At 46.8% G+C, this 14,513-nt stretch overlaps 1 pseudogene; it reads right to left on the reverse strand.

Annotated features, from left to right (window-relative positions):
* Positions 1 to 10,448: 10,448 nt before the first annotated feature.
* Positions 10,449 to 14,001, reverse strand: LOC123000555 (twinfilin-1-like; annotated as a pseudogene).
* Positions 14,002 to 14,513: the final 512 nt, after the last annotated feature.

A 14,513-nucleotide genomic window follows, 5' to 3' on the forward strand; every position in this document is an offset into this window, starting at 1 on the left:
ATGAAAGAAGTTGCTGTGGCCGATGTCGAAGAGGTTACTGCCTATGTTCTCCTCTAGGATTTTGGTAGATTCCTGTCTCACCTTGAGGTCTTTCATCCATTTTGAGTTTATCTTTGTGTATGGTATGAGAGAGTGATCAGGTTTCATTCTTCCGTACATAGCTGTCCAATTTTCCCAGCACCATTTATTGAAGAGACTGTTTTTTTTCCAGTGGATGTTTTTTCCTGCTTTGTCAAAGATTAGTTGACCGTAGAGTTGAGGGTCCATTTCTGGAGTCTGTATTCATCTACGTGCCTGTTTTTGTGCCAGTACCATGCTGTCTTGGTGATCACAGCCTTGTAGTATAGCTTGAAATCAGGCAACACGATGCCCCCAGCTTTGTTTTTTTTGTTTTGTTTTGTTTGGTTTGGTTTGGTTTTTGTCCACTGTTTCTTTTCCTGTGCAGAAGCTTTTTATCTTGGTGAAGTCCCAATAGTTCATTTTTGTCGTTGGTTCCCTTGCCTTTGGAGACGTGTCTAGCAAGAAGTTGCCGCAGCTGAGGTCGAAGAGGTTGCTGCCTCTGTAGTCCTCTAGGATTTTGGTAAATTCCTGTCCCACATTTAGATCCTTCATCCATTTTGAATCTATTTTTGTGTATAAGGTATAAGGAAATGGCCCGGTTTCATTCTTCTGTATGTGGCTGTTCAAGTTTCCCAGCACCATTTATTGAAGGGACTGTCTTTTTTCCACTGGATATTCTTTCCTGCTTTGCCAGAGGTTAGTTGACCACAAAGTAGAGGGTCCATTTCTGGGGTCTCTATTCTGTTCCATTGATCTTTGTGTCTGTGTTTGTGCCAGTACCATATCGTCTTAATGATTACAGCTTTGTAATAGAGCTTGAAGTCCAGAATTGTGATGCCACCAGTTTTGGTTTTCTTTTTCAACATTCCTTTGTTTATTTGGGGTCTTTTCTGGTTCCATATAAAATTTAGGATTATTCGTTCCATTTCTGTGAAAAAAGTTGATGGTATTTTGATAGGGATTGCATTGAAATTGTAGATTGCTCTAGGTAGAATAGACATTTTAACAATATTTGTTCTTCCAACCCATGAGCAGAGAACATTTTTCCATTTCTTTGTGTCTTCCTCAATTTCTTTCATAAGTGTTCTGTAGTTTCTAGAGTACATATCCTTTACCTCTTTGGTTAGGTTTATTCCTAGGTATATTATGGTTTTTGGTGCAATTGCAAATGGGATAGATTCCTCGATTTCTCTTTCTTCTGCCTCCTTGTTATTGTTTAGAAATGCAACTGGCTTCTGTGCATTGATTTTATATCCTGCCATTTTGCTGAATTCCTGTATCAGATCTAGCAATTTTTTGGTGGAGTCTTTTGTGTTTTCCACATGAAGTATTATGACATCTGCGAAGAGTGAGAATTTGACTTCTTTGACAATTTGGATGCCTTATATTTCTTTTTGTTGTCTAACTGTTGACGCTAGGACTTCCAGTACTATGTTGAACAACAGTGGTGAGAGAGGACATCCCTGTTGTGTTCCTGACCATAGGGCAAAAGCTCTGCTTTTCTCCATTGAGGATTATATTCACTATGGGTCTTTCACTTATGATTTTTATGATATTGAGGTATGTTCCCTCGATCCCTACACAGTGGAGAGTTTTTATCAAGAAAAGACACTGTATTTTGTCAAATGCTTTTCCTGCATCTTCTGAGAAGATCCTATAGCTCTTGTCCTTTCTTTCATTAATGTGGTGTATCACACTGATTGATTTGCAGATGGTGAACCACCCCTGCAGTCCAGGAATAAATCCTACTTGGTTGTGGTGAATAATCCTTTAAATACACAGTTGGATCCTATTAGCTAATATCTTGGTGAGAATTTTGCATCCTAGTTCATCAGGAATATTGATCTGTAAATCTCCCTTGTAGTGGGGTCTTTGATTATAGATATATTATATATCTATATCTATATATCTATATCTCTATATATAATTTACAGAGTATATCTGTGAAGTCCATCTGGTACAGTGTGTCATTCAAAGCCCTTGTTTCCTTGTTGATCTTCTGCCTAGGTGATCTGTCCATTGTTGTGAATGGGGTGTTAAAGTTCCCTAGTATTATTGCATTATTATCAATGAGTTTCTTCAATTTTGTAATTAATTGGTTTATATATTTGGCTGCTCCCAAGTTAGGGGCATAAATATTTATAATTGTTAGATCTTCTTGTTGGATAGACACTTATTATGATATAGTGTCCTTCATCATCTCTCATTAGTTTTTGGTTTAAAATCTAGCTTGTTTGATATAAGGATGGTTATTCCCACTTTCTATGATGTCCATTGGCATGATAAATGGTCCTCCACCCCCTCGTTTTCAATCCGGAGGTATCTTTGGGTCTAAAATGAATCTCTTGAAAGTAGTATATCAATGGGTGTTGTTTTTTTTTTTTTAATCCATTCTGATACCCTATGTCTTTTGATTGGAGCATTTAGTCCATTTACATTCAGAGTCATTAGTGAAAGATGAATTTAGTGCCACTGTATTACCTGTAAAGTCGTGTTCCTGTAGATTGTCTCTGTTCCTCTCAGGTCTTTGTTACCTTTGGGCTCTCTCTTCACTGAAAGGATCCCCTTTAATATTTCTTGCAGGTCTGGTTTAGGGTTCACTAATTCGTCTAGTTTTTGTTTTTCCTGGATATTCTTTATCTCTACTTCTATTTTGAATGATAACCTTGTTGGATAAAGTATACTTGGCTGCATATTTTTCCCATTTAGCACCTTGAATATATCATGTAGTCCTTTCTGCCCTGTCAGGTCTCTGTGGACAGGTCTGCTGCCAGCCTTATGTGTCTACCCTTGTAGGTTAAGGACCTCTAGTCCTGAGGTGCTTCAGGATTTTCTCTTTGTCTTTGAAATTGGCAAACTTAACTATTATATGTCAAAGTATTGACCTATTTTTATTGATTTTGAGGGGGGTTCTCTGGACTGGAATGCCTGTTTCCTTCCACAGATTAGGGAAATTCTCAGCTATAATTTGTCCAAATAAACCTTCTGCCCCTTTCTTCTGCTCCTCATCTTCTGGGACTCTTAATATATGGATATTATTTCACTTTATGGAATCACTGTGTTCTCTAAGTCTCCCTTCATGATCTAATCATTTCTTTTCTCTCTTCTTTTCAGCTTCCTCACTTTTCATCATTTTATCTTCTATATCACTGACTCGTTCTTCTGCCTTGCTCATCCTGTTTTTATTGCTTCCATTAGGGACTACAGCTAAAAAAAAAAAATAGCATTACTAATTTCAGCCTGACTGGATTTTAGTTCTTTTATTTGTACAGTAAAGGATTCCCTAGTGTCTTTTATTCTTTTTTCAAGCCCAGCTAGTATCTCTATAACAGTTTTAAATTCTAGTTCAAACATCTTACTTGTACCCATATTGATTAAATCCCTGGCAGTGAGTACTGCCTCCTGTTCTTTCTTTTGGAGTGAATTTCTCCATCTTATCATTTTGTTCAGAAAAGAATAGAAGAATAAGAGAAAAAAACAACAATAACAATGACAACGGAAACAAAGCAAAACAAACCAGAAAAAAAAAAAAAAAAAACAAAACAAAAAACTAGATCCTGGGTATGTTTTGGTCTGCTTATTAAAATAAACAAGATCCCAAAATAAGAAGAAAAAAAATTATATATATATATATATATATATATATATATATACACACACACACACACACACACACAAATATAAGAAAATAAAATTCAATGGAAGGAAACAAAAAATAAAAATATATATAATGTATATATAAAAATAAAAATTTAAAAAGAATTTAAAAAGAATTGAAAGAATAAGAAAATAACTGAAAAATAATACTGAAAGACTAGAGAATAAAACAACCACGAATTCTCTATGCTGTTTTCCCCAAGAGCCAAAGTTTTGCAGCCACCACCGTCAGTAAACTTGGTACCAGCCAGTTGTCCCTGTCAGTCTTCTAGGGGAGGGGCCTGTTGCTCTGATTCTCAGGTGGACTTTGCCCTGGTGGAACTGGGCCTCCCTTGCACAGAGGCCGGGCTCAGTATAAGCAGCTCTGGGTCCACTAGGTGGTGCTGTTTTGCTGTCTGAAGGCTTTGAGCTCTGGTGAGCGGGATGAACATGGCTGCACCGGGCTCTCTAGCCTGGAGCTGGAAATTCACAGCCCCCACTGTTCAGTGAGCCCGCACAGAAAAGCAATCAATCACTCTGGTCTCCCCGGTTTCCCTGGGAACTCTGTGTTCACCCCGCCTGTGACCAAGTGATTTTATGTCAGGCACGAGACTGAGTTTCAAAACTCCAAACCTGATGGACTCCTGCAGTGTATATCCTTGTAGTTCCTCCCCGGGATGCGGGGGACGAGGGCGGTTTCCCCGTGCTTCTGCCTATTACTGGGCCGCGGCTCCAAGACTGGTTTGCCGACTGTGCAGCAGTTCACAGTTTATGGCAACACAGCGGGCATCATGGCTGGTCTGTTTGTCGTTGTGGTCACTGGCGCTGTGCTGGTTGGAGCTGTCATGTGGAGGAAGTAGAGCTCAGGTAGGGAAGGGGGGTGCTCTGAGTTTTCTTGTCCTTCTGCAGTGTTTCAAGCCCAGGTGGAAGTCTGTCCTGCCTTGTTGATGGGCAGTGCCGTCTGCACACGTGTGCTTGTCCACCGTGCGGCTCGTTGCTACAGTCACTGTAGTCAAGCACAGGTGAGAGTGAAGGACAGATTAATCACCCCAGTGAATGTGGTGACGCCCCGATTCCCAGCAGTCACAGGTCAGAGAGCAAAGTCCTTGCTGAGCACAGACTCCAGGAGGTTGTTTGGTCTCGCCTTGCCATCTCTTTTGTTCCTGTCCCCAGTCCTGCCCTAGGTCTGTAGTGACAGTCCTGGAAACTTCCCTGTGGTCCAGGCTATCCATTTCATCTTGGATCTCGGGGTGTGTCTCCTCCATGGCATCTCATGGGATGTTTTCTTTCCCAGGTGGAAGCAGAAGGAGTTACGCTCAGGCTGCAAGTAAGTATGGAGGGGGTGATCCCTGAGACCCTGAGACAGTGTAGGTGGACGTCGTGGGGAGCTCACCCACCCACAGCTTTCATTTAGTTTCCTTTCCTGTGGCTCTGACCACATTCTGTCTGTTCTTCCCCAGGCAGGGACAGTCCTCAGGGCTCTCTCTGCCTGGTAAGGAGGAGCGTCATGCCCAGCGGGTGCTCAGTTCAGCGTGGGTGTGACATGGTCCCCGGGGAGTCTCTCTGCTCTTTTGTCCTTGTCCCTCCAGTAGCACCTGTCCTTCCAGGACCTGGGATCACAGAGACTCGGACATCACCCAGACCTCGTCCTGCCTCCGGGACCGACCGTGGGCAGCAACGTCGTGGGGCCGGGTCAGCCTGGGCTCAGGCCTGGGTTGGGCCCTCAGCCCATCTTTGGGGGTTTACTTGTCATTTCTCTGTTTTTGTACAGGATTAGCCTGTTTTCATGTTCGGGGAGGAGTTCTGGTCTCATTCAGCTTCGAGTGCCTCCTGTCTGACGGCGGCAGGAGGTAGTCGGCCCATCGGTGTCTCCACAAGGCCCACGAATCCGGAGCATCCAGAGGTTATTTTCAGACTCATGGAGGTTTTGCCCTCCTCCTGGGGCTCGGCTGTTCTTTCCGTCTCTTCCGCCGTCTTCTCAGAGGAGCAGATTGTGGACTAGCAGACAGGAGGCTCGCCCTCATTTCTCATTCTGAATTAGTTCCCGTTAGTTTCCGTCCTCTGCTTGCCCACCCTCTGCCCTAGTGATCCTGTGCTGGCTCTGGTCCGAAGTCGAGAACTGGGGGGGGGGGGGGGGGGGGGCAGAGTCTCCTTCGATTGCTGCTCGGTTGGGAAATAGCACCTGTGCGTCAAGGATGGCGGTTTGTTGAAAATGGGAATCTACTTGGCTTGCGGGGGGGGGGGGGGGGGGGGGGGTGCTGTGAGCTCGGGGAGGGAGGGGAAGGGGGCGGCGCGGTGAGGAAGGACAGGGCACTGGGGGCAGCGCGAGGGCCGTCTGTGCTGGAGCGGCCACAGAGCAGCCGTGGTCTGAGGCTGCATTAGTAAAGGTGCTGCCTCCAGAACAGGGAGGTGCTCCTTCACGTCACCGCCAGACCCGGGACACGCGGTTTGCAGCTGGGAAATCCGGTTGGTGTGTCTGTGTTTACAACGACGTGCGCCGCCGCTGGTCGTCACATCACCCGTTCAGCAGCAGGAGAGTAGCTTAGGATTCCCCGTGGCCGTGCCGCAGCCCCGCTTCTAGGGCTTGTTAAACAGGAGAGTCCTTGACCCTGTGCCGGGTCCTCGGAGTCTGTGGGTCTGGGGACAGGCCGATCTGCAGCCGCTGAGCTCGGTGAGGAGCGATGGCAGGAGCATTAACATTGCATTTATGTCTGTTTCTTTCCCTGGTGAAGAGAAGGGAGGACGTCTGTTGTCCGTGGAAGGTGTGATGTGTGAGACACACGTCATTGTTTCCTCGTGGGGCATCGTCGGGGAGGATCAGGGAGCAGTTCACCGCGGGAGGACGAACGTCTCTGAATGCGCGTTCTGCGCCGCGGTTCCTCTGAGCAAACACGGGAATGCGGCCCTGCTTGGACTTAGAAGGTAGTGCACGCGCACACGCACACACGCGCGCGCACGTACACATGCGCACACGCACGTGCGCACACGCAGCTGCTGTGTGTGTAACGTGTGAGCGCGGGACGGTCACGGAGCAGCTTCGGCCGCAAAGCCAGGAGCACAGCTGCAGGTGCACGTCGGGCTGCGTGTCACTCGGGAATCCCGGCCTCTGCCGCGGGCACGGATGTCGCGGCTTGCACAGCTGCCTCGGGTGAGGCGGGGCACTGGACACTGCGGCCGCCCAGCCATTGCTGCCACTCGTGGGACTGGGGGACACATGCTGCTCCTGCCACCTGTCACTCGCATCGGGCACAGTGGCAGCCTCTCTCTGCCACCGGGTCGCGAGTCCGGTCCAGCGTGTGCTCCCGGGTCTGGTGCAGCCTCAGGCTGGGGGGCCCCCTGGAAGGATGTGGGGAAAACAGGTGTTGCTGTTCTGTGGAGAGAGGTGGTCTCTGGCCAAGACCCGGAGGGTGGAATTGTCCTCAGGTAGGAAAGGCGTGGGGGTGCTGTGGGCCAGGGGTGGAGAAAGAACAGCTCATCGCCCTTCTTTGAGCACAGACCCGAGGCTGCAGCTTGATCGAAAGCTTGGCCCAGGTTTGGCCGAAGGAACAAGTGGCTGATAGATGACAGCTCTTCTCTCGTTGCACCACCCGGGAGTTCACCAACTCCCAGATTTCACGTCTGACACTGTCAACCTGAGTGAGCCTGCGACGCACAGGGGGCCAGATTCATCCTGCGAGATGGCCCTCCGCCCATGGCCGAGTCTCAGCTCTCAGGCTCCCATGTGCCCTGCACCATTGTTCAAGTTGGCTGCAAAGTCTGGGTACCCTGGACCTTCAGTAATTTGCCAGCACAGCTCCTAGGTCTCAGGAGAATTCCACACTTCCTCTCATGGTTTATCACGAGGATACCCACGATGAGGCGCAGGAGAGAGGCCGCGGGAAGGTCCCTGGGCACGAGCCTCTGTCGCCGTGGACTTGGAATGTGCCGCCCTCGGAGCATGTGGACGTGCTGGCCATTTCTGAAGTTCTCTGAACCCCACTGCTGAGAAGTCTTCATGGAAGCTTCCAGACACAGGCACCCTTGACCCAGTCCCTGGCTGTCGGGGATGCAGGTCTGGGGGCCAAAGGTCGGGGCGTGAAGCCGATGGCTCCAACTCTCTAGTCATGGCTTGGTCTTCCTGGTCACCAGCCCCCGACATGAAGCTGTCCAGGACCTGCAGCCATACCGGAGACGCTGTTATCATTCAGGAGATCCCAAGGCTTGGGGAGCTCGGTGCCAGGAACCGGGGCAAAGACCAGATATTTGTATTTATCCCACAGGCCACGCTCTGGTCTTTGAGCAAAGATCCCTCGTAGCAGTAGGAGCAGAACCACAGATGCGACACGGTACTAGAGCCCCCTCCGGTCATTAACAGTTCACCCATCATCCTGCTGGAGGACGGGGATTCCCAGGGTCACTGTGGTGTGCTAGCTCCATCCAGTGTTGCCTGGTTCCAGGAGCAGGAATGTTCTCGCAGCCTATGGCTGTCTCTCTCAGGCGTCTGGGTAATTGAGCTAAGAGACAGGGCCATCTCTTGCTCACACTTCGGTGGCGTTAACGTACTATTGGATTTCCCTCATTACACAGCGAATTTATCCATTCCTCTACCCTCAGCTGTTTCTACTTCCCTGGATTTATACCCAACTCTCTGCCTTTGGCAGGGACATTATGGGTGGCTGCTGAGTGGGTCTAGACTGTGGGCAGCAACACCGGTCTGGCAAGGCCCTCCCCACTCAGTCCATGCTCGGTCATAGAGGGGAGGGTCAAACAGGGACAGGACTGGCGGGTAAGGCACCACCAGGCGATGTAGCTGTGCTGTGAGCCCCAAGTTTGCCAGCTGGGGTGCAGGCGCAGCCCACCCTTCGGGCCCGTAGGAATTCCCACATCAGAGCTTAACGAAGTAGTTACGGTGTCTTGCGTGGGAATCCTTCCCATTTCTGGCGCTCGCAGCCCCGTCCTGAGCCTCTGCATCCGGTCGGAAGAGAGAACGTTGAGGGGAACCAGAGTCATACCGATGTCCTCGCCCTTGGGAAGGACTGTGGAGTCACAGTGGCACCTGTCGCTAACACTCCTCCTCAGATCCCCCAGGAAAAGTGTGTAGTGGGGACCGTCCTGTAGCCCCACTCACGCCGGGTGGGAGCGCACAGTTGTCAGGGTGTGTAAACCAGCACCTCATGCCTCCATGGCCCCAACACCCTGTTTTCAGTGTTTCCGTTGCCGGTTCCCATTCTCCACGAAGCTGTTACTCTGTCAGCGTGTCTGTTTGCCCATCGTGGGCATTATGGTTTGTCACGTTTTTTGGTGTGACGAAATGTGACTGAGCATTTGAAACCGGTGCAGTATGTTTTATCCCCCACATGTGCCCCAAGAAGCATGTATCAGAATGTTCTAGGAGCAGAATGTTTGATTGCCCCCAATGGGAAACAACATACCTGCATAGGACAGGAAATACATACATAAATTTAGAGCATCCGCACAACGGAGTAGCTGCAGCCCCGAAACAGCCTGGGCTGTGGCTGCGCCCCACCGCGTGCGTGAATCTCACGGACACGGCACCGAGTGAAAGGAGCCACACACGCAAGAGTGTGACTCTGTATGTGACGTGGACGATCAGGACTAACATATAACGTCAGAAGTCAGAGCGGTTGCCTTCTGTGATGACGTGACGACAGGGAGTCTCTGTGACGCTCAGCGCGCCCTCATCGTGCTCTGGGGCAGGACGTGGAGCTGCGCACGTGTCAGATGTCACTGAGCTGTCCTCACAGGACCCGTCCTCTCGTGTGCTTTGGTTTTTCAAATTTCTAATTGAAGTATAGCTGTGTGCTGTGTTCTGTTTTTTTAATAGCACTCTGACCGTTCGCATCCACCACTGAGCGAGCAAAGCCCAATCCAGAACACGTGTTCCTGTCAAGGCCCATTTGTCACCCTCGGGGTCACCGGTACTGCTCTGACTTGCCAGGTGCGTTCGAGGCTTTCCTGCCAGGGGATCAGCCTCCTAGCTATCTGTAGTGTCCGGTTGGCAGCCAGAACGGTTCTTTTTGGTATTTTGGGCCTCAGAGGATGCAAGTGGATATAGAGTTTCCGCCTTTCTCTGCGTTGCCACAGCCCCTGCTGTCCCCTCGTTTCACTGCCCTGGGCAGCCACCTCAAGAGAGGACACCAGGATACCCACTCATCCGTTCCAATCGACTTCCAAACTCGGAGGTGGTTCTTGTGATGGGCATCAACATGTCCTTCTTTCACGCACCCCTCAAATTCCAATAGTGAGTGAGGGCCCAGCCCCCATGTGGTTATTCCTGTAATAGACCGTGTTTCCATAGCCCTGCCGTCCGACCATGTGGCCTGGCTGGCGGCCACTGCCCATGAGCTGGTAAGTTCAAAACACAGGAGCTTTTCTCGTTGTTCAATTTTTTCCCTACTATGTATCAACCTAAACATTAAAACTACCCTATGACTGAAAGACAAAATAATCCTGAGCCTGATGTAGGCTGTAATCTTGGATGATGTTGGAGAAACACTCTAATGGAGAGGACAATGCCCCGAAGAATTCCATTAAAAGGTGGTAACAGTTAGAAAATACTTTTACACACTTCTAAAAAACAGTATGACACAATTAATAATAGCACGTCGTACATAGTCTTCTATCACCTTGATTTTAAAAACACAGAAGTGAAAAGCTCGGTGAGCTGACCTGCATGCAGTGATGGAACAGTTCTCCTGTACTAAAAGCTGGACTTTTAAAAAACCGGACTTGTAAGGCCTAATATAACGATTTCAATCAGCAGTGGCTTCCCTTTCAACTGGACCCCTAATAAGTCTTCGAATTCCTCTCTTTCCTGCAGGACCTTCTGGTTTTGCAAAACTTTGCTTCTGTGCATACTGCTTTCGGCTACTTCTTCATAGAGGGAGTCTGCTGTCAGCTCATCCCCGTTGTCTCTCTCGATCTTTCTAATGCCACCCATTTGTAGGGGCCTTTCTACAATGTCTAGCAGAGGGCTCCTGCAGCTGGAATGCAGCATCCGTTCTCTTTACTGCGTGTGTATCCAGGCGCCGAAGAAATATAACTATGGATTCCAAATCGTGTCCTTCACGGGAATGTTTATACAGTGTGTGTAGTGTGCTGAATCCTTGGGAATCCTCCTTAGCAAATTTTTTTTTATAATGATTTTTTATTATATTATGTTAGTCACCATACAGTACATCCCCGGTTTCCGATGTAAGGCTCGATGATTCATTAGTTGTGTATAACACCCAGTGCGCCATGCAATACGTGCCCTCCTTACTACCCATCACCGGTCTATCCCATTCCCCCACCTCCTCCCCTCTGAGGTCCTCAGTTTGTTTCTCATAGTCCATAGTCTCTCATGTTTCATTCCCCCTTCTGATTACCCCCCCTTTCTTTATCCCTTTCTTCCCCTACCGATCATCCTAGTTCTTATGTTCCATAGATGAGAGAAATCATATGATAGTTGTCTTTCTCTGCTTGACTTATTTCACTTAGCATTATCTCCTCCAGTGCCGTCCATGTTGTAGCAAATGTTGAGAACTCGTTCTTTCTGATAGCTGAGTAATATTCCATTGTATATATGGACCACAACTTCTTAATCCAGTCATCTGTTGAAGGGCATCTCGGCTCCTTCCACGATTTAGCTATTGTGGACATAGCTGCTATGAACATTGGGGTGCAGATGGCCCTTCTCTTCACTACGTCTGTATCTTTGGGGTAAATACCCAGTAGTGCAATGGCTGGATCATAGGGTAGCTCAATTTTTAACTTTTTAAGGGACCTCCACACTGTTTTCCAGAGTGGCTGTACCAACTTGCATTCCCACCAACAATGTAGGAGGGATCCCCTTTCTCCACATCCTCTCCAACAATTGTTGTTTCTTGCCTTGTCTATTTTTCCTTAGCAAATCTTTTAGTTCTGTATTTGTTGTGTTGTCCGAAATTGTAATTTCATTTTTCATACCTATTTCCAATTGCACAAAGTTGAGCTTCTGTTACTTAATTTTTCCAAAGCCTGAAAAGCCTCTCGAGGAGTAGGAAATGCTACTCCTTGTAGTGTTGATGCTTCGCGTCCACACCCACGTCAGTTTGTACCTCGTTAACTTCAATCTGCCGTGATTCTTCCTCAGCTGGAGTCAGCGGGGCAGGAGAAGATGTGACAGCACGTGTTTTCATGTCCATGTAATGACGCATCTTCCTTTACTGTCCAAACACTTCATCTTCAACGTGCCGCCTCCGAACTCCTTTTTCACAGTCGCTCTTGTTGCTGCACACAGCATTATTTGACGAACACGAGAATGTTCTGGAGACCAGGCAATGACTATACATTCCTATCCCTGGGCATTCTGAGAGTCTAACCTAAACACTATCCAGCACGGTTGTCTGTCCTTCAGGAGGGGTAAACCAAGGGAATCACAGTTCTTACCCAGCATCTGAAGGCTGACTACAGGATCCAGTCCCGAGTTTCTATTTTCAATAGAGACTTGTAGAAGTCGGAATTTCCATTGCTTGCTCTGGCAAACGCATCTTTAACACCTTCACTTGCGTGGACGCGGGTCTGAGGGGATAGGGTGGCGGCTGCCGCAGGCTCCCGGCTCCAGCGCTAAGTCTGTGCAGAGACATTGTGGCCTGAGTGGCATGAGTGGCAGTTGTGTCATCCAGGTGCCGGGAGCAGCAGAGACAGCTGCTCCGACCAAGTGTCAGGCATCCTGCATCAGAGGCGTCAGTGACATCAGCACCCTCCGCTGGAAATGACCCCAGTTTGTTGTTCAGGGAGACACTGCTTTGGGCAATAGGCCTGGTGTCCTCCTGCACCTGAAAGTAAAACCCTTCCTTCTCCTATTCTTTGGCTTGCCTTGTCTGTTGCCTTGAACCCACCAAGAGGGGAACCCAGTTTGGAGTAACACGATTCCCAACCTCAGCTGGCATTTCCTTTTTTTTTTTTTTTTTTTAATGTATTTATTTGAGAGAGAAAGCACAGGCAGGGGGAGCGCAGGCAGAGGGAGAGGGAGAAGCAGACTCCCCATGGAGCAGGGAGCTGGATGCGGGCTCCATCCCAGGACCCCGGGGTCATGATCTTGGGATCAGGACCTGAGCCGCAGGCAGATGCTTCGCTGACTGAGCCACCAGGCGTCTCCAGCACGATGTGTGACAGACGTGGTGAGAGCACACAGTCTTTTCATGTCGCTGATCTTAGGAGGAAAACAAGCAGTCGTTCACCATTAAGTAAGATGTTAGCTCAAGGGTTTTCATAAATGTCTTTTATCAGATTGAGGAAATTCCCTCTGTTAATAGTCTGTTGAGTTTTTATCATGAAGTCTATCCGATTTTGTCAAATGATTCTTGTGCATCTGTTGAGATAAGCACGTGGCTTTTGTTTTCTAGTATATTAATATGGTGCTTTACATTGATTGGTATGGATGTTAAACCAATCGTGCATTCCCGGAATAAATAAATTGTATTTAACTCTTTATATGTTGCTAGATTTGATTTGCTACAATTTATTGAAATCTTTGTGTGTGTGTGTATCTACATTCATAGGTGATATTGGTCTGTAGTTTCCTTGTCTTGTGATATCTTTGTCTGATTTTGGTATCTGAGTAATCCTAGCCTCGTCGAGTGAGTGGGATTCCCTCCTCTCCTTTTTGGAAGGGTTTGTATAGAATTGTTATTAATTCTTTCAGCATTTGGTATAATTCACAAGGGAAGCCATTGGGAACTGGGCTTTTATGTGGAATAGTTGTTGACAATTGACTATCTTCTACTTCGTTGTGGGTGTATGTAGATGGTCTATTTCTTCTTCAGTCAGCTTTAGTCGTTCTTGACTTTCTGTGTTTTTGTGTATTTTATGCAAGCAAGTTAATTTTTTGGCATATAATTGTTCATCATAATCTCATAATTCTCTTTATTTTTGTGTGGTCAGTCCTAACATCTCCTCTGTCATTGCTGATCTCAGTAATTTGGGTCATTTCTCTCTCTTTCTTTTTAGTGAGTCTAGTTGAAGATTCGTCTGTTTGGTTCATCTTTCGAAGGATCACATTTGATTTAATTTTCTACATTGTTATTTTTATTCTCTTTATTTCTTTAACTTCCACTCTAATCTTTACTTTTTCCTTCCTTTTGCTTGCTTTTGGTTTCATTTGCTCCTCTTTCTTCTTTGACTCAATGTGGGAGTTTAGCTGATGGACTGGAGAAGTTGCTTTTCCATGTGGGCATTGACAGCTGTGTATCTCCCTCTCAGCACGGCTTTAGCAGGACCCTCTACGTTTTGGTGTGCTCTGTCTTCATTTTCGTTGATGTCAATGTATTTCCTGATTTCCATTTTGGTATCTTTGATCCTTTGATTATGTAGAAGTGTGTTGTTTAATTCTGCATAGTTGGGAGTTCCCCGAATTTATTCCAGTAATTGATTTATTGATTTCTGGTGTCATGCCACTGTGAGAAGAGAATCTATTTGTATTATTTTTACCCCTTTAAATCACTGAGTTTTTTTATGGCCTCACATATGACTTATCCTCAAGAAAGTTCCACGTGTATTTGAAATGGATGTATATTCTGTTCATGGCTGGAATGTTCTATAATTGTCAGGCTTACACTGTTGCTTTATAGTATGATTTAAGTCTTTATCTTTATTGATCTTTGCATAGCTGTTCTATCCATTATTGAAAGTGATATATTGAAGTTTAAGTATTATTGTCATATTGTCTATTTCTCTGTCAATTTCTGTCAGTTTTGCTTACATATATTTGGGTGTTCAGTTATTAGGTGAATATATGTTTAGAATTGTTTCATCTTTCTGATGACTTGACCATTTTATCATTCTAAAATGATCCA

This window comes from Ursus arctos, unplaced genomic scaffold, assembly GCF_023065955.2.
Source record: "Ursus arctos isolate Adak ecotype North America unplaced genomic scaffold, UrsArc2.0 scaffold_31, whole genome shotgun sequence".
Classification (NCBI taxonomy): domain Eukaryota; kingdom Metazoa; phylum Chordata; class Mammalia; order Carnivora; family Ursidae; genus Ursus; species Ursus arctos.